We start from the raw sequence: 23,463 nt of genomic DNA, 5'->3' as shown, positions 1-23,463 counted from the left end.
CCAAGAGATGGTTTTCTACTAGGTTTGAAGATCGGCAGGTCACTATCGATGGTCGATGTGTTTGACCAGATGGGTAGAAACCATGAAATTTGAGCCACTGATGGTTTGCTTGTACATACAGTAAGTGCATACTGCAGAAGGGAATTCCCTTTGGGCTCAACCACTGATATTTTACCATCAGTGGCTAGCAATAGATTGTGAAAACACTCATATTTGCCATCAGACCATCAATGGCCAACCATCTTACATTTCAGGAAGTTAAATTTTTTAGTGTAGAATCAGTGCATTTTAACATCAGAACGTGCCTATTATGCAAATATTATATTATTGATATCATTGATAGAAATGTCATTGAATAAGAACTTTTGATGTGTTTTTTTTTAAATATAGAAATCCTTTGTTAACATTTCAATAAAATATCTATTAAAATATTTTTTATTGATATAGGAATGTCTATATGACAATGTCTTGCACATTTATTAGCAGGACTGTGTTGCTACATGGGATGAGAATAGCATAGTTGGAGCTCCCTTATATGCCTTATAAATGCAGAGTAAGGGGTATAAGTCACACACTTACTAATACTTAAAAAACCAAATCAAAAATTGTCGGTTAGCAAATGTGTGATTTAGCCTCAGAAACACAACATCAATGTTAATCGATTTCCTCCTACATCAGGGGGTAACATTACTAAAATTAGAGATTGAAATTCGGGACAATGAGATTAATCTCGCTGTACCTCGCCAGAATGCTGTAAATTTTATACAAAGTGAAAGAAAAAAAAACACCCAACAGGCGATAAGTTCCTAATCAAGTTGGCCGATGGTGAAGCAGAACAAGATATCTCCCCCGAGTAGCACGTTTTGCAGGAGATTACTCACCCGAGATTGCAGAGTTTTCTCTCTGCCTAACTCTCCCGAGCAAGCAGCCTGCACATATCACTGAGATATGTGTAAGATGCTTGTGTCTTGTACCTGTAAAAAAAACGGGTTTAATTTAAAAAAATAAAAAAATAAAAAAAGGGGACGTGGGGTCCCTCCCCAAAAGCCTAACAAGCCCGGACTTGTCAGCCAGTCCTGGTTCCAAAAATTACGGGGAACAAAACGAGTAGAGTTCCACCATAATTTAGGAACCAGCACCAGGCTGCAGGGGGGGGGAATGCATAGGGGTCCCCCTATATTTAAAACCAGCACCGGACCAATACCGATCGGGGTGTAATACCGCAGCCAGGAGACCCTATTACCGGGTCTCCAGGGCCAAAGCATTCTCACCCCCAAGCCGGGGATCTCAGAGGGGGTGGGGACTCACAAACAAAGTGGTCCCCCCTTTCCAAAAACCCCAGGCTTGGTCTGAAGCCTGGGGCTCTTCCCCCACTCCTGGGTTGTGGGTACAGGGGTAATAAAGTGTAAAATCGAAGTAAAACTATTGTATTTTACAGTGGAACACACACATCCCACACACACACCACACACCTTTGATAGTATACATTTATTACACACACCTCAATCACTCATATTATCTGTACCAGACGGTCTGTCCTCCTTCTCCAATGTAGAAATCGTAGTGGAATGACCTGCCAAAGCAGATCTCATTATTCACACCATCTGGCGCTGCTCTCCGTAGCAACACAGGAAGTGTTTTTAACACTTACTCCTATATTTATCTTTCACTACTGTCACTTTACAACATTATTTTTAATATTTCGCCAATTAGATCAGATAATACAATAGTAATTACACAATCATAGGTTCAACATAATTACTATTGTATTATCTGATCTAATGGCGAAATATTAAAAATAATGTGTAAAGGACAGTAGTGAAAGATAAATATAGAGTAAGTGGTTAAAAACACTTCCTGTTGCTACGGAGAGCAGCGCCAGGATGGTGGTGAGTATAGGATCTGCTTTGCAGGTCATTCCACACGGATTTCTACATTGGAGAAGAGGACAGACCGTCTGGTACAGATAAGTATGAGTGATTGAGGTGTGTGTAATAAATGTATACTATCTAAGGTGTGTGTGTGTGTGTGTGTGTGTGTGTTTCCACTGTAAAAGACAATAGTTTACTTCGATTTTACACTTTATTACCCCTGTGCCCACAGCCCAGGGGTGTGGGGAAGAGCCCCAGGCTTTAGACCAAGCCTGGGATTTCGGGAGACGGGGGGCCCATTATTTTCAGGGGTCCCCACCTCCCTTGAGATCCCCGGCTTGGCCTAACCAGCTTGGGGCGAGAATGCTTTGGTCCTGGAGACCCGGTAATAGGGTCTCCTGGCTGTGGCATTACACCCCGGTCGGTATTGGTCCGGTGCTGGTTTTAAATATAGGGGGACCCCTACGCAATGTTTTTCTCCCTATATTTAAAACCAGCACTGGCCCTGCAGCCTGGTTCCTAAATTACAGTGGAACCCTACTCGTTTAGTTCCCCGTAATTTATGGAACCAGGACTGGCTGACATGTCCAGGGTTGGTTAAGCTTTTGGGGGTGACCCTACATCTTTTTTTTTTACAAAATTAACCCTATTTTAACTATTTACAGGCAGAAATATAAACAAATCACAATGATTTGTTTATGTTTCTACCAAACTCGCAGCTCAGTTGGTAGAGAGTTTGAAAAGGGAGTTTGGCAGAGTTTGCTGTCATCTCACCCGAGCTTGTCATTGCGATTCTTAGTAAATTTGAGAGATGTATCTTTTAGGTTAAAAGTACTTCCGAGTTGTCCCGATGGTGAGTTGATTCGAGTTTGCCATCTTACCCGAGTTTTACGAATGAGAAGAGAGAAATCTCTCTCTAACTCATCCGACTTTGCCTTTAGTAAATTTGAGAGATGAAAATCAATCCTAAACTCACCTGAGATTGTCATCTCGATTCTTAGTAAATTTACCCCCTAGCCTCAATAAGCCACATAGCGAGACTTGCTTGGTGTGAGTGAGACGCCACATCCAGTGCTACTCTGCTAGCGTTGGACGTCTTTTTGCCAAAAACACCTCTAAGTTGCAATGCGATGCGACTAGAATGCACCAGCAGACTGTGCTGATTAATTTGATATGCGACATTTGTATGTGTGCACCAGAGTCTGTATATGAACCACAACAGAACTTGGAATTAAAAAAGCCGCCGCCACTATATTGTAGCACTTCATATACAGATTCAGGGACTCAATCGCACACAGATATACAAGAGTCGCATATCAAATTAATCAGCACCGTCTACAGGAGGGGCTTTTTAACGCGACTGCGGCAAAGATTTATAAGGGCACATCTGTATTTTAAATTGATGTAAATCAATTAAAATTGACCTTTAAGAAAAACACCCTTAGATCTTACTTTGTGTGTGATATATGCAAGTTTATGGTCTAGACTATTCATGCACAACCTGCGGCCCTCGCCCTCGTTATGGGCCCAATTCAAATTTGTGAACAAAGTGAATCCAGGTACACACTAGACTATATGTCATCCTATCTGGTGGATTGGACAATATATCGTCCACATTGGGCAGTGTGAACCCGCTATGTCGCTGACAATGCACGCTCCCACGTGACACAGCCTGTCGACCCTGCATGCAGGTCCGCTGGGTAATATAGTCAGCGGGGGCCATGCTGCTGAAGTGTGTGCTGGCACCCCTGCACAACACATCGGCTAGGTACACGTCGTTAAGTCTGTACCCAGCATTAGAGGGAGCAAGTAACTGTGCATCTTGGTGAAACCATGTTGCACTGCAGGTGGGGGGAGGGTTAGGGTTAGGCACCCCCCCGGGAGGGTTAGGCTAGGGGGAAGGAGGGTTAGCCTAGGGGGAGGGGGACTTAGGGTTAGGCACTTACAGGGGGGGATTAGGGTTAGGCACCCCTAAGGAGGATTAGGGTTAGGTTAGTTATTACTTACCTGAGGAAGATCGGGATTTCCAGCGCTAGGGGGAGGTAGGCTTATGCACCCCCCCCCGGGAGGGTTAGGCTAGGGGGAGGGAGGGTTAGGCTAGGAAAGGTTAGGGACCCCCTCAGGGGGGGGGGGATTTAGGGTTAGGCACCCCCAGGGAGGGTTAGGCTAGGGGGAGGGAGGGATAGGCACCCCCCCCGGGAGGGTTAGGCTAGGGGGAGGGAGGGTCAGGGTTAGGCACCCCCCCGGGGGGGGACTTAGGGTTTGGCTAGGGGGAGGGAGGGTTAGGCTAGGGGGAGGGGGACTTAGGGTTAGGCACCCCTAAGGAGGATTAGGGTTAGTTATTACTTACCTGAGGACGATCGGGATTTCCAGAGCTGTCAGGCTGCCGATGCCGGGATCTGTTCAGCTGTCGGTTTTTAGAAGTGGAGATGTTACCCACAGCAACCAATCAGATTAACATTTATCTAGCACCTTCTAGAAAATAATAGCTAGAATCTGATTGGTTTGCTATGGGCACCATGTCCACTTCTAACAACCTGCACTTTAGTAACATACCCCTTAGATTTGGGAGGGGTATGTCCAAACTCAAATCTAAATTGCAGTGTAAAAATAAAGCGGTCCAGCATTTGTGGGCTACATGGAAAATCAGCCAGTATTTATCCTGCATTCAAAACAAATGTATGTACCTTGACAAACCATGATGCAATGCACAGTTACTTGCTCTATATTACTGTATTCCCAAATCTGAACCAGGTGCTATATGCAGCCCTCAGGTATAAGAACCAGACAGGGCCGCCACCCTGGTGTTTTTTTTTTTTTTTTCTTCCTCAGAGATTTTTCTTTACCATATTTTAAGTGCCCCCAACACTGGGGAGAGGGTGGGAATTACTCATCGGGGCAGGACTCAACATTGTATCGGGAGATTGCCGCTAAATGCTCTTCAGCTCACTGCTCTACTTCTACTCTGACAGCCAGACTGAGGCACAGATTCTAAGGCAGGGCAGTATATATATTTTTTTTAAATGGATATCCACATTATTATTAAATTTGTGATACATTGCATCATGATATAAGCCAAAATTGGCCAATGAATTCAGCAATGGCTTTTAATTTAAAGCAAAAAAGTAAAGGAATCACGGAGAGTTATTATAATAACTGTTAATAACAAATGTCTGGTTTCTCCTTTATTTTAAAGAATTGGATAATTTATTTTCATTTCCATAGGAAGAGCCAGATTGGAATTTTAAGGTAAACTTTCCAAAGCACACTAGCGCACATTTAGTTACATGTCTGAATCAAAACAAAAAGAATCTTCCCAAGTATGTCACAAGGAGCGCAATCATTGGAGCGTACACACTAGACGATATGCTCCCTGAGCGATATAGTCTAGTGTGTCCCCGGCAGGGTGTGCTCAATGTCGTTCATGACATTGAGCACACCCGCTGAACGATATCATTAACGATATCGTTCAGCGCCCGGCTCTCTCATCCATTCCTCAACATGAAGCAACCAGACAATATTGTCAGGTTGGCATGCATGTTTACCCGATGAACGACAATGATGAACGACCCGCGGGAACGCACATCGTCGTTATCATTCATCGTTTTGGTGTTAAAAATGGACGATAACCTGGATGACTGAACGATAACGATATCGTTCAGTCGTCCACTTTAATCGCCCAGTGTGTACGCACCTTAAGAGCCCAGGATTACATCTGTTTGATGGCATTACTACCAACTCTACAGAAGTGAAAGCCAAATGGAGAGGTACAGTGGCAGTGCAGGAGGATGTGGTGCTATAGAGGTGAAGAAATAGGTTGCTACTTGGGGAAAGGAAAAGGTGTTGCTACATGGGATGGCCACAGCCTCGGTGGTGGCATATTCCGCTTTGTGACATTGTTAAAAGTCCCTACGGAAAAAAAAAGTGTTTGCAATGCTACAAGGCATTTTCCACTAGTATGTTACATGTTTAAGTAAACTTATTCTGGCCCCTTCAATGAGTGCAATCTATAAATGCGGCCCCCAGAATAGAAAAGGTTGCACGACCCTGGTCTAGACCTTAGTTAGGGGTAGGCAACCTGTGGCAGTCCAGCTGCTGTTGAACTACACATCCCAGCATGCCCTACCGTAGTTTTGTTGGCAGGGCATACTAAAACTGTAGCTGGACATGCTGGGATGTGTAGTTCCGCAGCAACTGGAATGCCAAAGGTTGCCTACCACTGGTCTAAAGCTACATGAGCTTTCAGTTGCTAGATCTTCGGACAAGGTGCCAAATCATGTAGGTATAAGGTACATTGGCTTATAATGATCATCCAGTACATTTTAAAAAGCTAAAATTAACAAGTCAGGCAGCCTTGACATGACAGGCAGGAGTAAAGGCCCCATCTGCACTGCACAGTAAGCAATACAAACACTATACTTCAGAAGATCAGCTTAAAAACTCCTGTCATATTTAAATTTTATAATGCCTTATGTGTAATGAAAATAAGATCAGGTGTGACCTACAGATTATTTGGCACTAATCTCATATTATTCACAAATTCTCAGGAGAAAAGTAAGCACACTATTGCCAGTACATGTGGTGTTCATGCTCATTAATACTTATGATTATGTCATACCTGCCTTGGAGATTACATAGCTACATGAAGCTAGTCAACAGATGAAAAATAATCTACACAATTATAACATACAGTAAAATGTGACATTATTAACTACATGTTGTCTGTTATACATCGGCTAAATGTGTAGCTCTATGATGGTGACCGTCCCACATTAGATGTTGGGGAACTTTACCCAAGCAGCAAGAAATACACTTCTATTGGGCAAAATCCTGTATATGACAAAAGACAGTAAGTTAGTTATACAGCGGTCTCTTAACCAGAAGACTATGAAAAAAATCATGTAGAACTCAGACTTGTGCCCTACCACACAAGAATCTAAAGATTAATACACAATAGCAAACAATGTCCTCTTAACCAGTTTCCTACATTGTGCCGTATTTAAATCAGCAACTGCTTAAATCTGCAATGTGGTTTTAAAACTGTAGTTACAACATGTTGTGCTTTTTATATCAGAAAGTGTTTTATAAATTGTTTATTGCCATATTTGTGTAAAAGTCTGTCCCACATCTTAGATCAATGCACTATCTTGTAAGTGGCAAAGATTGCTACACCAGACATTTTTACCTCCTTCGTTAAGTACATAGAACCCTTTAAAATCAGTCAAAGCAATCAAGTAAATGTTGCATTATTTTCTTTGGTCTCTGTATATGAAGCAATATACTGGACATTAGGGGTGAATCAATTAGCAGAGAGGTTCTGTCGGATCCTTAAGCTAACCACACATCTAAAGATTATCTGTCCAACCAGCCAACTAGTTGATTGGTTGGAATGAAAATCTGGTAAGGTATGAAAGCAAATGACAATCAGCAATTTGCTCCCAAACGCTGGAAAATGGACCAAAACTGTTTGAACAAATAGTTTCGATCAAACATTTAACAAACTTGTCTGAACGACCATTTTCATCGGTTTTCTGGCATTTAGGAGCAAATTGCTGATCATCAGTTACTCCCATACGTTACCAGATTTTCATTCCAACCAATCAACAAATTGGCTGTTGGATGTAAGTTTTTCTAGTGTGTGGCCAGCTTTACACGCTAAAACTACCAGGCAGGATAAAGTTGCTCGTTTTTAGTAATCTTACCCATAATTAGCCACTATAGGTGCAGCTGCACATCCATTGGAGCCACATGCTTAATTTAATCCACAATTGTCTTGGTAACATCCAGTCAGTAAAGACTAGGGGGCTGATTTACAGTCACAGGCAAAGCGGCCTTATCTATGGCCACATGATGTGTATGAAAATAGCATGCGGATTTCCTCCTGTATTCAGAATCAGACTGATTTGTATGGCTGCACTGATTCTATACATCCGCTTGTGAGAGCAGCAGTCTTTACCATCAGCATGCACTTGCATATGAATTTACTGGATGTTTGCATACTTACCTCTGAATAGGCCACAATTAAGTCTCCGTGCCCACGTCAAAGTTAAGTGTGATCGTCCCATTTTTGCCTGGTTACACCCATATAGCCACTAGTGGAGATCCGGCTGACTTCCGTGCTATTTGAATAGCCCTGAAGATACGCATACAGTAAATAAGCAAGTATGCCTTGTGAGCATTAGCATTGCAAAAAGATAACAGATGCACCACTTTGTGTGCGACACTGAATCAGGTCTATAACTGTAGATACAAGGTCACTAGATTGCCTAAGTATTAATGCAATGGTATGCATGAGAGTTTGGAAATTTATCATTTTGGGGTTTTACTTTTTACCTAGAAAATGATGCAGATTAAAGTTTAAAAACACAGCAAGAAGGGTGGTGTCCTCACATTTTATGTCAGCAGCAATTAGCAGTTAAAATAAAAATAGTAAAGTCACATTACAGATTAAATCCTGCTTTGTGCACCTTTCTGGCAATTCATTACTGACATAGAAATAGCAACGTCACACCAGGAAACATGTTGCCATAGACATCCCTAGATCTCAGTGCAAAATTCAACAGCCTCAGCTAAATACTTTGTGAAAGCCACAAACAATTAACTGAAAAGTCTATCACATTAAACACAAGCGAGAGTGGGGGTATCCCTCTAGTAAGATAAAGATATATGGTATCAAACTAACAAGAGGAGAGAAAGAAAAAAAAAACTCGCTAATTTTTGTTGACAACTTTAAAATGTATGGTTACAAATATAACTCTGAAACATATAATCTAAAAACTGGAGGATAAATTGCTTAAGGGGAAAGTAGGGGTAAAAAAAACAACAACAAAAAAATAATCACACCTTTTCCCCATTGAGAAAGATGATGATGGAGGTGTGCAATATACCAGAACCGTGCTCTGGCTTTTGTACTGATGAATTAAGGCGAAATATAGTGTAAATATTAGTAAGGTGAAGAGTGAGCCACTCCGATAACATCACATATAATGATAGTTCCAAAGTCTTAAGGAGAAAGTCCATCACAGATTTTGATTTTACTACTTTTATTAATCAAAAAGATATCCAGCATGTTTATTTCAGCAAATAAGTTTTTACAGCATTTTGTAGTACATTTAAAATGTATTTCTTGTTTTTTCTAAGTGCGCATATGCAAGTAGTAATATATTGGGAAAATATACTTGCAACTACCATCTGCAAGCTAAAAAAAAAAAAAAAAAACAACCTTTTCCATCAATAACAAACATCAGTACACATGTCCTAAATCGGTGCTTCTACAAATCAGTCCTCAGGACCCCATACAGTTCACGTTTTCCAGGTCTCCTGGCAGGTCTGAAGCAGGAGGTGTCAGAAAAGTTACCTTTTCATCTCCTTCTTCCAGCATCAAGTTGTTGGTGCAATAACAAAAAGTAAACCTTCACTGGACTGGCTAACTACTCACTAACACATTTTAAAAGATCCACAGGTGGAGCTAATTATTTCACTTGGATTCTGAGAGGAGACCTGGAAAACATGCACTGTTTGGGGTCCTGAGGACAGTGTTTGAGAACCTGTGACCTAAATCATTAAAGCTCTTCCATCTGTTTATCAGAGAAAATTATATGAAAACTTTATTGGCTATATTTAACACCCTTTTAGATAAATTTAATGCAAATGTCAGGACAAAATGCAGTTCCTCTGGTAAATCGCTCATTATTTATTAGGACTTCTAGGAAAAAAAAAAAAAGTTGCTCCCCCCCAGCTGCATTACTAGGGAGATGTGGATCACACCAGGTGTTACTCTCCAAGGGGGTGAAACCAAAATGCCGGCTCCCAGTCCCTGAGGAGGAGCCGGCAGAGTTCTGTGGGCAGTCCAAAATCTCTGGGCACGTTCCTAGAGTGAAGAAACTGGTGACGTGCCATGAAACCACTCCCCTTTTCCATGTGGCCATGCCCTCTTTTTGGGCACTTGCAGCGGATTTATTATTGAGTTCACTGGGTGTCAACAGCACCTGAGAAACCACTGGTTGCGCCATGTATTTCACAGCTAATTGAATCTGCCTCGAAGTGGTAAAATGCGCAACAAAAGGGGCCGTATTCAATTTGAAGCGAAAAGTCCATGATCGGACTTTTCACCATCATCGACGTTTTTCCAGGGGATAAAGTATCGGGCGTGTGACCACGTATCCGCGCACCTGCGAAAAGTCTTGAAATTGAATATGAGGATAAGTGAAAACGGCGAAAATGAAGTCATCGGCGATAAATTATCGCCGATAATGGACTTTTCACTCCAAATTGAATATGGCCCTAGGTCGTCAAATGAATCGGTCACTAAGCGAGGACGTATAGTGTTGCCGGGAAGTAGCAGGACCCAGGCAGAGGGTGACACGTGCCAGTGTGTGCCGCACCTCCTCCGAGTACGCGCCGTATCCCAGTCTGTCCTTTCTGCGCTAAAGCCACGCCTCCTCCCTCATGGCAGTGTCTTCTGTGTGTCCTGCACCACAGCCACACCCCTCTCTTGTGACAGGGTCTGTTCTTTTATGTTTTTTGTATTTTGGAACGGCAGGGCAAGCCACAGTTAGCTGGTCGGAGCACGGGTCGTAAGTCCGAGCAGTCACTAAACAGGTAGGACGTTAAGTGAGGCGCATCTGTATAGTAAACAAACCACAGGCATGAATACAATCTTGCATGAAGTCCAGATTTGGAAAAAAAAAAAAAAAAGTGTGTGTGTCAACATGGTTTATACTACACATTCATAGTTGAATTGTATGATGTTTTTTTTGTTTGGCTTTTTTAGTATTTATTTAAAACTAAAACAGTGTGCAGCGCTTATTTGAAACAGTACAACAATGATAAAAATAAATAGTGCATGTATTTAAAATCACAAATAAAACACATACATAAGTATACATAAAGTACATTAGATAGCTCAGACTCAATCTTACAGTGAGTGTTATATAGTGAACCTAGCATATAAAATATTTAGTCAACAGAGCATATTACGGACTAAATATTTTATATGCTAGGTTCACTACTGTATATCACTCACTGTAAAACTGAGTCTGAGCAATCTATTGCACTGTACATCTAGCCTCCTTGTGTGCTAAACAGCCCTTCTAGTCGCGCCATGACGTGGCGTGACTCGGTAGCGCAGTGTCTTTTCGTGCGACTTTCTAACTTCAAATTAGTCTTATTCACACAGTGATGCAAATAGCACAAGCAGCTTCTGCTCATTAAAATGATATCCAGCATGCCTATGTTCTGTGAGCGACTGCATCTGCATGCCAAACGCTACATTACAGTGATACAGCTGCTGACACTAATGTAGCGTTTCGCATGCGGATACACCCGCAGTCATACACAGAACATAGGCATGCTGCATATCATTTAATCAGCAGGAGATGCCTGTGCTAAATATTCACATCAATGTGTGTATAAGACACATTTGAAGGCTAAAAGTCGCACGAAAAGACGCTAGGCACTACAGAGTCACACAAGTCTCCCACGCTATGTTTAGTGCGACTTGTAGTGCACGGAGGATAGATTTATGTGGACACATCTGTATGTATAATTATGTATGGGTTTTATTTGTGATATTAAATACATGCACTATTTCTTTTAATCTTTGTTGTACTGTTTCAAATAAGTGCTCCACACGGTTTTAGATAGTGTTGTTGTTTAGCATGTGGCAGATCCTGTGACTGAAGCTGCTAGTTTGAACTTGATGCATTTACTGGTATGGTGGAAAGGTGCACCTATTTTCACTCCATTTATTTAAATTAGTTGAACATTGATTAAAGTATTAAAAGTATTTTATTAATAAGATATAGCTCCTGAACACTGTATAACAGATAGGAAAATCCCTCCACTTTCTAAAGCTGATGGAATCCATCCATCTGCAATAGATGATAACATGCTCATTTTCAAATGAGAGCAATTCAGCTCTAGTCGACTCCCAATAAAGGAAATGGGTTCAGGGGATAAAGGAGATACTTATATCCTAGTGGTTATACAAAAGTGGACAATGCAGTTTATTCTCATCACAAACTGGCAAATTGTCTGAATCATACTATCTAATCTTTTGTTGGTGTAGAAGTTACTTCTAAGCTGGGCACACACCATACGATGGTGCAACCCAGCGACGGTGCGATGTGATGTAATGATACATTGCACATGCCATACACACCACACGAACAGCAGATGGGACAATGCGATGAATGAAGGATCAGGCCTACACATTATACAATGTTTATGATTTATCCTTTTGATTTTCGTCAGGACAATATATCATGCAATAAATCGTATAGTGTGTACCCAACTTTAGATTGAAAAGTTGACTTGTTCGAGCCAAAGAATAAAAAAATAAATACTTTACAATTGTAAATTAGTCGATTATGGTACCTTAGTAAAACAAACACCAACTTTAGAGCAGGAATTCAAGCAAATGCCCAAGACCAGACCTATATTTGACTTTATCCAAGGGCTGAGAAAGATTATAGAGAAAAACGCCAGAGGCAGTCATATTGTGACGTGACGTGTAATAAATTCACAGTAAACACTAATAAGTTCTCATTACAGAAAAGCCAGCGCATTACGCTCTGCTTTACTAGGTAGGGAAAACTGCTCAGAATATCTTATACTGTAACACCTGTGGGTACCTGTGATTGAGTCACACAATTAAAACTATGAAAAAGTGTATTGAGAGCATATTATTTCCATTTTGGGTGGGGCAATTCGGTTCTACAGAATCAAAACATGGTTGACACCTTCACTTTCAGTATGCAAATAGAAGTACAGTAGATCAGCTGCATAAAGTCAATAGACAGTCAAGTTGTACAGCAGCAACTGATTAACAGGTTAATGCAGTCAGTATATACTGTAAGGATCCGAAGACTGAAAGCACATTAACTTGTACCATCTAAGAAAAGTCAGGGATTGCAGAGAAAGAAAAAATAGTCTGAACACAAATTATGCAAACAGTTTAAATGTATGCATTTGTTAGAACTGGCAATGGATTTTCCTACTTATAAATCTTAGGCGTAAACCCAACATGGCGACCGAACTCTGTGTCTGGTGCTGCAGAGCCCACACCTGATCCTGTTTCTTGTCTATTGTAACCATTTCCTAGCCAACTAACATGTCACTGTGGAAAAAAATGGCACAATCTGCTATAATGATCTATAACCCCAATTATTACCATTTGCCGATACATGCAATACCCCTTCTTCTGATAGGCCTTGGTGTCCCTGTGTCTAAATCAAAATAAGTCAGGCTGAAAAAATGGGCAGACATTTGCACTCTTTAGAATACCAGGTAACACGCCAGTTAATAGTGCCTTCTATGGTAATACGCAATGCTTCAGATGACAAACAAAAACATAAAAGGTAAAAATACAAGTTAAATATTCCGAACAGAAGGGGTTAATGTTTAGTATAAACCTCTGCTAGTAGATATAAAAAGCTCTGCGCAATACCATAAAAGTATTACCCATAGTCCAACAGTCCAGCTCCACCCCTCCCAGATGAGAATCTATGTTGTACAGTTCTTTTGTTACACAAACGAAAAGGTAACCAGGATTTCCTGATACCCACGGTTATCGAAACAGCACAGAAATTTTAGCAAAAGCAAAATGGAAGTATATTTCTTAGAATATAATAGCTAGTGACAACTCCACAGAAGAGGGGGATTGAGAGCAGGCTCTTTTGCTTTCCAGGAACATTTTTTGGGAATAAAACCATGACAGCCTCTTAATATAATCACAGTTGAGCAACCCAAAATGTAGCTCAACAGCTATTAATGCAAAATCTTCACACGGAACCCACATCTTACCACATACGCAGTATTTTCCATGCTGGTCGATTACATTGCTGACCCAGCTAAGCCTGCAGTTTTTAGACTAATTATAAAGTGAAAAGACCAGAGGACTAAATGCTACAGCATGGAGTTTGTGATACTTTACTCGTCACACTTAAAACCTTTAACCATTTACTTGCCTGAGATAAAAGCTGAAGAGAATGATCTCCTCTCTTCAATGTCGCAGTATGTTTAGGGCAGCCTCAGCTCGCATCAGCTTCTACAGTGAAAGAAATAATCATTTATTGGGTTCCCTCCTGAAATATTGAAGAACATCAATACTTTTCAGTCCGGATATACTGGAGCTGCTTCATAGTCATACATAAGAGATTTAGACAGCAGAATTACAGAACGATGGAACCTGCATCATCTTCCTACCTCTTTTCACTGTGTATCCACCACTCCCTCACTGTGTGACAAGGAAATGCTGCAGAGGATTCAAAGACGCAGATTGGCTCTCACAGAAACACCTCTGTGATTTCATTGGCTGGCCCCATTCTCCTGTACAAAACAAACCACAACATTAAAGATCACTGAACATGAGAAAGACACAATGAAATCTGAGGTTAATATTTCAACAATCTGTCATACTAACAAAACGGTGACAGAAAGAAAAACAGTGAATTCAAGTAACAAGCCTACAACTTCTACATACAATAAAAAAGTATATATAAGCATGCGTATCAGTATAAGTTTATATTGTTTATGTATTTATTACCAGTTATTTAAATTGCACACATATTTGCAGCACTTTATAGAGAATATTGGGGCTTTCACATCAGTCCCTGCCTCAGTGAAGTTTACAATCTATGGGGCATATGTATCAAAGCTTGATGTGAGATAAAATTGTGAGATATACATCACCAACCAATCAGTTTCTAACTAACATTTTGCAGGCTGTATTTAAGAAATTATAGTTTCAGAAGAAACCCACGCAAGCACAGGGAGAACACATACATATAAACACTACACAAGCCGTGCTGCTGTATATTATATATAAATCTTTCTACCTCTTTTTAAGCTCACTATGCACCAGCATGTCAAACAGAAATAAAAATACTACACCTGTTTGGAGAGCCGATAGGTGAACTCGTATTTGCTGATATAGCAAAAATTAAAGACATTTTTCAAACAGCCCCTTAATCATAGTTGTGAATGCGTTTTCAAGAGATATTATTTAATTTCTCACATTTATCGGTTTGCTGCTGTATTAAAAGGAATGTTTCATCCTCCAGCAACATTGTAATTAACATTCACAAGTTGCTCCCGCCAAAGATTTTAAATAGCCATAGCAACCTGACAGATTTTTAAAACACGTGCCCCGAGTTACTGGATTTTTTAATGTGGCTTTCTGGATGTCATTTAGACATCATGCTAATCATTCAGACTGTATTGTTGGCAGGAAGTTATATCAAAATCTTAAGGCCGTATTCAATCAACGGCGAAAAGTCCGTTATCGGCTATAATTTATTGGCGATGACGTCATTTTTGACATTTTCAATTTCAAAGACTTTTCGCAGGTGCGAAAAGTCTGTCAAAAAGCGGGGATAACTTTTCACCACTGATTAGGTGGCGAATAACAGTGCAGAATTGTGGTTTTGGGGTGCAGACATAAAAAAAAAAAAGTACCCTGCACCCCTTGGAATGTCCCCTAAAAGTAATCTGTGTCAAAAAATGTTTAAAAAGTTCTATACGACACCCCCAAAAAAGTGGCTTCGTTTTGGGGGCGGAAAAAATAAATAAAGAGTTGGCGGACAAACTAAAAAACTAGCGAAATAGGCTCAGGGGGGGTCCCCAAGTTTGCAGCAGGTTTTTTAGAATGCACTTGGTTGCGGCAGGTGGATGTTTAAAAAAATCACTTAGAGACTTAAAAATATGCTTGCACCCATTTTCATGTACCCCAAATTTGATGGGACTAGTTATTTTTTTTTTTTTTTAAATGAAGCTAAATGCTATTCTTCACCACTTCTTTAAAGACGCATTAAAAAGCACTTGTCGCAGCCGTTCAAAAACCCCAAATACCTTTAGAAGGCCAATTCGGGGGTACCCCTATTGATCCCCTATGTCAGACCATCTTTTGGGGGGTGACAGGCTGATTTCCCAAAAGTGACTGGACTCATACTTGCCTTTTCGCCAGGTCCCGTTTTCGCCGATTCCCAATTGAATACGGGGATATGCGGGCACGCGCCCAATACGTTATAACAAGGAAAAGTAGCGATGACAGCGAAAAGTCCAACCTCTGACTTTTCGCCTCTAATTGAATATGGCCCTTCGTATAGGTCAGTGGCTCCAAAATTGGGTGCTGTAGCACTCTAAGGTGCCAACGTTGTAGCTTCGGGACCAAATCAAATTATTTATGGTCAATGTGATAGGCAAAACCAGTGATAGTGGCTGCCAAGCATAAAATATGTGGATGAACAGAAGAGCAACCCTGTCCACCACCACATAACTGAACATGACATGTAAGCACAATTTATTTACTTCAATGCCTTTAATTTTCTGACATTCTTGGTGATTTACTCTAGTATAAGCTGCAGCAAGCATAGCATTATGCATTTACTATATGGAGCTTTTAATAGCTAATGCACACTTGGGTGTTAAAATATAGCCAATCTATCAAAGCCTACACACTACTACTAAATGGATGTGGATACCAGGTTTAAAAAAATAAAATAAAGTGAATTGACTAGGATATACGTTTTCTCACAAGCCTCCACTTCACTTCGCATTGTGTCAATTTCAGCGTTGCCTGCAGCATACACAACCATTAAGGTTCTGTAATATATATTCTGATATATCAACATTTGGGGGCATAGTTGAGACATGCTGGTGGAGTGTCCTGCATCGCATACTCTACAGGCAAATATTCAAATACCCACTGTAATATTGTTCTAGGATTTAACAATGCCATAACTTGCAATATAAACATAAGTGAATTTGGCATTTGGAAAAACGCAATGCTCCAAATATGACCACCACCCAAAGTGGATATGAGGGTCATTGGAAACAATACCTTCCACTTTCAGACCCAATTACAGGTGTTATGCTTGCCTTAAACAGTAGTACAACATGAATGCCAATAGTATGAGGCCTACATCATTGCTTTGCACAGTTTAAGTGCTCTCACTGAAAGCTGTGTGCTTCTTTTTGGCTGCAAAAGCAAGGTTCATAGAGTCCAGTGAGACAGCAGTTTACGATTTCTGTGTCTGTGGTCTCAAAAATATTTGTCGACTTCATGCTTTCAAGTACTAAAAATATCATAAGAAAAGCTTATTACATACTACTTACTGTACAACAAACAGCACTATAGCAGGCTTATAACGTCAGCATTTAATGTGTTTTTAACACAAGTGCATGGAAAAGTGAAATAAAAATAACTGTGCCAAACCCATACCTGCCAACATTTTACATCCGTGAATTGGAAAATGTGATGTCATGATGTGAGTGTGTATGCATCCTAGATTTGTATCTAGCATTCGTTAAGTACTGGGCTATCCCTAAAGCTAGGTACACACTGGGTCCGATTCAGATGTGGACGGTATTGCACAGCTGCAGCCCCCATTTCCAGAAATGCAGCCCGACGCGGTCCCCTCCCCGACGCCAAACGGCCGTAGTCTGTCACTTGCCTGACATCTGCAGCCGAGCTGCGTGCGAGGACGCAGGACCCGACCTGCATATTCACAGTTTTCCCAATAATTAGACACCTGCGTGAAGAAACTAAATACCGTCCAGACCTGAAACAAGCCAACTATAATATACGATCTATCATCAGATATATAGCTCTGAAGTGGATTAGAACGATATATCGTATACATCATATAGTGTGTATGCCCAATCAATCCTTCATTGAATCGTCCAATCTGCTGTGCTGCAAATCAGCTGGTACGATTCCATGGGTGACGCAGTGTTCTTACATGCAGTTTGTACGGCGACGTGATGATTCGCTACATTGCATTTCAGGAAGGCACCATCGTATAGTGTGTACCCAGCTTTAGCCACCTCCCTGCCTACTATGCAGATCAGCAGTAAACGGGACATACTTCTCAATGTTCCCACCACAGAACATACATATCTGCGGTTGGGATGGCGAGACAGAGCACTTAAATCGCGACTGTATTGCAGAAACTGGGATAGCCGGGAGATATACCAAATGAGACAGAACATATGATTAACTTTCGTCACACTACAGTGCATTGTGTGAAACACTTCTTGTATGGTTTATGTACATTTACATAAATGCAGTTGAAACTTACATCAACTTCAAACGGAGCATACTGTTAACGCAATCTAGTCAACAAACATTTACATATGCGTTTCACCATGCATTTGGCTTGAATGCAATGTCAATTTCCTATTTAGGAGGGTATTTATCAAAGCTGGGAGAGAGATAAAATTGTAAATAATTAATTACCAACCAATCAGCTCCTAACTATCATTTTTTTTAAACATAGCCTGCAAAATGTAAATTGGAAGCCGATTGGTTAGTACTTTAGCTCTCACAATTTTATCTCTCTCCCAGCTTTGATAGATACCCCCCTTTAGCTGCCCATCCACTAGCAGACCTCAAAATGACTGCACGATTAAGACATTGTAATCGTGCAGTCTTTGTCAGTCTGTGATGTGCCTTCACTGAATGAGCAGTCGTTCAGTGTAGGCCAAATCAATCATCTGCAAACATGCTGAACCTGACGTTATCGTAAGGTTGCCCAGCATGTTTGCCCAATGATAGATGTCTAAGCAACCAGCGGGAGCGCACATCGCTGGTCGTTTTAGACATTTTTCAAACGATTATCAAAACGATAACAATATCGTTATATCGCTCATTTTAATCGCCTAGTGGATGGGCACCTTAAAGGCGCACATCCACTAGACGACAGGCAAAAGACTACGCGATTACGACATTGTAATCGTGCAGTCTTTGTCAGTCTGTGATGTGCCTAAACTGAATGAGCAGTCATTCAGTGTAGGCACATCAATCATCTGCAAACATGTTGAACCTGACGATATTGTCAGGTTGTACAACATATTTGTATGATGATAGATGTCTAAACGACCAGCAGGAGGGCGCATCGCTGGTCGTTTTAGACTTTTTTTTTTACACGATCTGCAAACGATTATTGAACAATATCATTATATCGCTCAATTTAATAGTCTAGTGCAGTGATTCCCAACCACGGTCCTCAAGGCACACTAACAGTCCTGGTTTTAGTGATATCCATGTTTCAGCACAGGTGGTTAAGTCAAAATAACTGAAGTACTAATTGAGTCACCTGTGCTCAAGTGTGGCTATCCTTAAAACATGGACCGTAAAGGCACCCATACATCAGAGATGGATTGCAGCAATCGTGCAATTTGCAATCGATTGTGTATAAAGATCTGCAATGTATGGGCTTCACAGATCGCAGATTGCAATCAAAAAGTGATTGGAATTGTTTAATCAGATTGTCCAACATGTTGGATTTCACAGATCAATTGGGGCTGTAGATTGCTAGAGTATGGACATGATCAGCAGATTTGCAGACCGTTTCTAGCAAAATGATGGGCCTTTCAAGATTGCCAGATCTGTGTTTGCTGCAATCGATCTGCAAATCACTGAAAAAGATCTGTAGTGTATGGGCGCAGATTGCACGATTGAGAAATCCTAAGATCGGGCAATAAATCTTCAAATTGTTCAATTGTAGTTTTCAGATTGCTGATGTATGGGGGCCTTTAGTGTGCCTTGAGGACCGTGGTTGTGAACCCCTGGTCTAGTGGATGTGTGCCTTAAGTCACCAATGTTCAAAAAAATAAACTGGGGTCAATTCAATTAAGTGCGAGGTGGGTCCTGCGAGCCATTCTCACTGAGATCTCGCACTGCGCATTCCATTTGCAATTAAATTACAACTTGCGTTGATGTCTGCAACTTTCACGAAACCACTCACATTCGCAAACTCGTTCCTAATTGAACTGACTCCACTGAATAAATCTGTTAACACATAGGAAGAACTGAATTCAAAGCAATGGACACAGATGTGCCTTTCCGGAACTGCACATCGCACCCTGCCGGCATCGCAAATTTTCCCTGGCGCCCTATAGAGGTGCAAGGATAAACAACTTGTGATGTCAGCAATACCATAATTGCCCAATATGTAGGAAGCCGGGCATCACCGCCATGCACAACGTCACAACACTTTCAATTTACTTTCTCCCCTAAAATATTAGCATACACACATTACAGACACCAGTGTACACACAGCCTAAACAGCCACATACAGTTACTAGAGAAACCAATTACACCAGTCTTCGGGAATCTGTGTGGATCCTACAGTGGGTGATGTGGATTTAATTACTGGTCCCAAAAAAGGAAAGATTAGAAGTACCACAGGAGGTTTCCTGTTCTACATCATACCTGTTCTACAAAGTGTGCACAGAACATGTACATAGACACCAACCCTACACTAATGGTATAGCAAACTTTAGAGACAAGCCTACAAGTCATTCTGCCCTGTAGCCACACGCCAGCAACTTTCTGCAAGCTGTATACCGGATCACTGCTCATAAGTGGGGTGTTTGTGATTCTCCCTGCCCTTCCTGGATATATGTGGAAAGTCTGCCAATGCCTACCTCTCTATACCATATATCAGTATGCGAAGGAGAGACGTCACCAACCACAGTCCGTCCCAATTATGTCATCGCCTCATTGTACATAGGCAGGGCTGCTCGCCGCTCTCCCGCTTGTCGTCACTAAAAGCAGCGTACTTACTCTGTCCTGCTATAGGCTTAAACAGCTGTCATTCACTTCTCTCCACCTACCCTGCCTAGCGTCTTATGTCTCCCAGCTTACTGCTGTTTGAGCGTCAATCATTTGTTCAAACCCCACCTTGTCCGCCCATTTACTATAGTGCTACTGAATTGGCCCATTCTATTGTCACTCACACAATTCCACCAATTCTCCCTTCTTTTATTGATCGGCTTACTTGTCAGTCGCAGTAAAGGCGGGAACGCCCGCAGGCTCACACTCACGTGGCTCGGTGACGCATGTTTACAAACATTACGGCAGTGGGCACGTGGCTGTGCACGTGGAGCGAGGTGGGCTGCACGTGAGAGATGACTGGCCGACTGGGGAGGGAGCCTCTGCAGCAGGAGAGGAGGCGGCGTGACATAGCGCCAATGGCTGCTGCACTCTGACTCATGACAGGCGGCTATTATTCAGCCGCTGCTACAAAAACAACAAGTGATGTCAGAAACTGATGATTCATTAATGAGTAATGTAAAATTTGTTGTAGACTGTAGGTCAGCTCACAATGACATATGCATGTAGTGTATTACGAATTTAGTGTTTCAGGACAACTGCTGGCAGAGTACATTTTTTGTGTGTGTGTAGTACGTGTACATTACATCACATACTGGTTTTATTGGTATATTGCCTGACTTGGAAGTAAAAGGAAGAGGGTAAAAGCCGGAAACATGGTAAATGCATTGAAAAAGCCGGAACTCCATAGTAAGTGTATTAGAAAATCCGGAAATCCTATTACATGTATTGAAAAAGCCAGAAATCCATAGTAGATGTATTAGAAAAGTCAGAAATCATTGTAAATGTATTGAGAAAGCCGGAAATGCATAGTAAATGTATTAGTAAAGCCGAAAATCCAGAGTAAATGTATTAGAAAAGCCGGAAATCCATAGTAAATGTATTAGAGAAGACTGAAATCATAGTAAATGTATTAGAAAAGATGAAAATCATAGTAAATATATTAGAAAAGATGAAAATCATAGTAAATATATTAGAAAAGATGAAAATCATAGTAAATGTATTAGAAAAGCCGGAAATCATAGTAAATGTATGATTGCCGGCTTTTTCAATGCATTTACTATAATTTCCAGCTTTTTTAATGCACTTTACTATGATTTCCGGCTTTTTCAATACATTTAATATGATTTTTGGCTTTTCTAATATACGTTTGCTATGATTTCCGGCTATTCTCATACATTTACTATCATTTCCGGCTTTTCGAATACATTTACTATGGATTTCTGGCTTTTCTAATACATTTACTATGATTTCCGGCTTTTCGAATAAATTTTCTATGATTTCTGGCTTTTCTAATACATTCACTATGGATTTCCGGCTTATTCAATACACTTACTATGATTTCCGGCTTTTTCTATACACTTTACATTGTTTCCGGCTTTTTCAATGCAGTTACTATGTTTCCGGCTTTTACCCACACCCCAAGCACAATGGTTGCTTGACATACTAGCTGGTAAAAAAATAAAGTTACTTTAAATTTACACCTGTAAATTGTTTAAATTCTTGATATGACAGAGGCAGAGCACTAATGCCAGAGGTGTAACTAGGGTCTTTGGCGTCCAGGGCAAGATGAAAGTTATCGCCACTGGAAAATTGGGGTGTGTCAACATGTCTCTCCACCATTTCTTTTCACTCTGGGAGGTCAGTCATGCCGCCGAGCATGGGTCTTGCTCGGCGGTGCAATGGCGAGTCTGTGGCGGGCGGTACTGGGAGATGTGTTATTCCCTCTCATATATCACTGTACGATCCACTCCCCCCTATATAATAATAGCACATATCAGTATGTTCTGGTAGCTGTGTTATTCTCCCTCATCTATCACTGTATGGTCTCCTCTCCCCTATATAATAATAATAATACCACATATCAGTGTGTGCTGGGAGATGTTATTTACCCTCATATATCACTGTACAGTCCCCTCCCCCCTATATAATAAATTATATAATATATACAGAACATATTACCTGGCTCAGCTGTATGGCAGCTAATGCCCTTGTGGCCCTGCTCCCTCTGCTCTGTGACTGGGAGACTAGAAGAATATGGCCGTACATGAGGACATTGGACTATACAGCTGTTACTCTAGTGATGAAGCTGTGAGCTGCAGGTGCTGGTGGCTGCTAGTTACATGACGTCCTCTGTACTTTGTGCCACCTGATTGGCTACTCACTGCTACCAGTCACTGACTGGTAGCAGGTAGTAGCCAATCAGGTGGCACAAAGTACAATGGACGTCCTTTAACTGGACGCCACCTGCATCTGCCGTTTACAGATCACCACGCTGAGGGATATGAGAGAAGGGCCGTAGGGGAGGCGGCTGCCGCAACATTATAAGAGGGACGGGCAGGTACGCTGTTCTGGCTGCGGGACCCACCTCTGCTGGGCCTGCACGTCGCCCAGTGCACGTGCCCTGCTCGCCCCGCCCTAGTTATGCTACTGACGAATGCACCCTGGGCTGGCCCCTCTGCACCGCCCATGTGACATCAGGACTTCATGAAAAGGGGTCCGAGATGAGGAAGTTAGGCGCTGGGCATGTTCTAGGCACCGTCCTTTTGGCTTTGCGCCCTGGGTGGTGACACCACTTGAAGAACCCTAGGCAAAAGTTGAATTAAAAAAAATACCTTTAAGGACTGCACTGAGAATCTGCTTGGCAGTACAACCATGTACATTGGCTAGTTCCTAACAGGTTTAGATTTAATATTAGGAGGGAGATTTAACACAACTTCTACAGGGGACAAGTGGAGGTTTTACCCTACGCAACCAATCAGATTCCAGCTATCATTTATCTAGAACATTCTAAAAAATTACAGATAGAAGCTGATTGCTTACTTTGGGCAACACCTCTACTTATCCTCTTTAGAATGTTTGATAAATCTCTCCCTAACAGTTATAGTGCACAGCTAGAGGAAGTAATTCATTTGGAGGCATCACCCATTAGCAACATTTTCATGAGACAGTCTTGAGCTGGGCACACACTAT

At 41.3% G+C, this 23,463-nt stretch overlaps 1 long non-coding RNA gene across 7 annotated transcripts in view; it reads right to left on the bottom strand.

Annotated features, from left to right (window-relative positions):
- LOC148516716 (uncharacterized) overlaps nucleotides 1-20,418 on the bottom strand; it is a 209,166-nt gene extending 188,748 nt beyond the window's left edge. For 6 of the 7 annotated variants that reach the window (XR_015879379.1, XR_015879376.1, XR_015879381.1 and 3 more), the window contains exons 1-3: nucleotides 20,304-20,418; nucleotides 14,079-14,201; nucleotides 13,841-13,920 (exon numbers count right to left, since the gene is read on the bottom strand). This is a non-coding gene — a long non-coding RNA (uncharacterized LOC148516716). Of the gene's footprint in view, nucleotides 1-13,840; nucleotides 13,921-14,078; nucleotides 14,202-20,223; nucleotides 20,282-20,303 lie in introns of those variants that run through there. The other variant, XR_015879382.1, reaches the window with a different exon arrangement.
- Nucleotides 20,419-23,463: the final 3,045 nt, after the last annotated feature.

Source organism: Taudactylus pleione, unplaced genomic scaffold, assembly GCF_031769625.1.
Source record: "Taudactylus pleione unplaced genomic scaffold, aTauple2 ptg000242l, whole genome shotgun sequence".
NCBI classification, from domain to species: Eukaryota; Metazoa; Chordata; class Amphibia; order Anura; family Myobatrachidae; genus Taudactylus; species Taudactylus pleione.
This window is presented reverse-complemented; position numbering and strand designations above follow the sequence as displayed.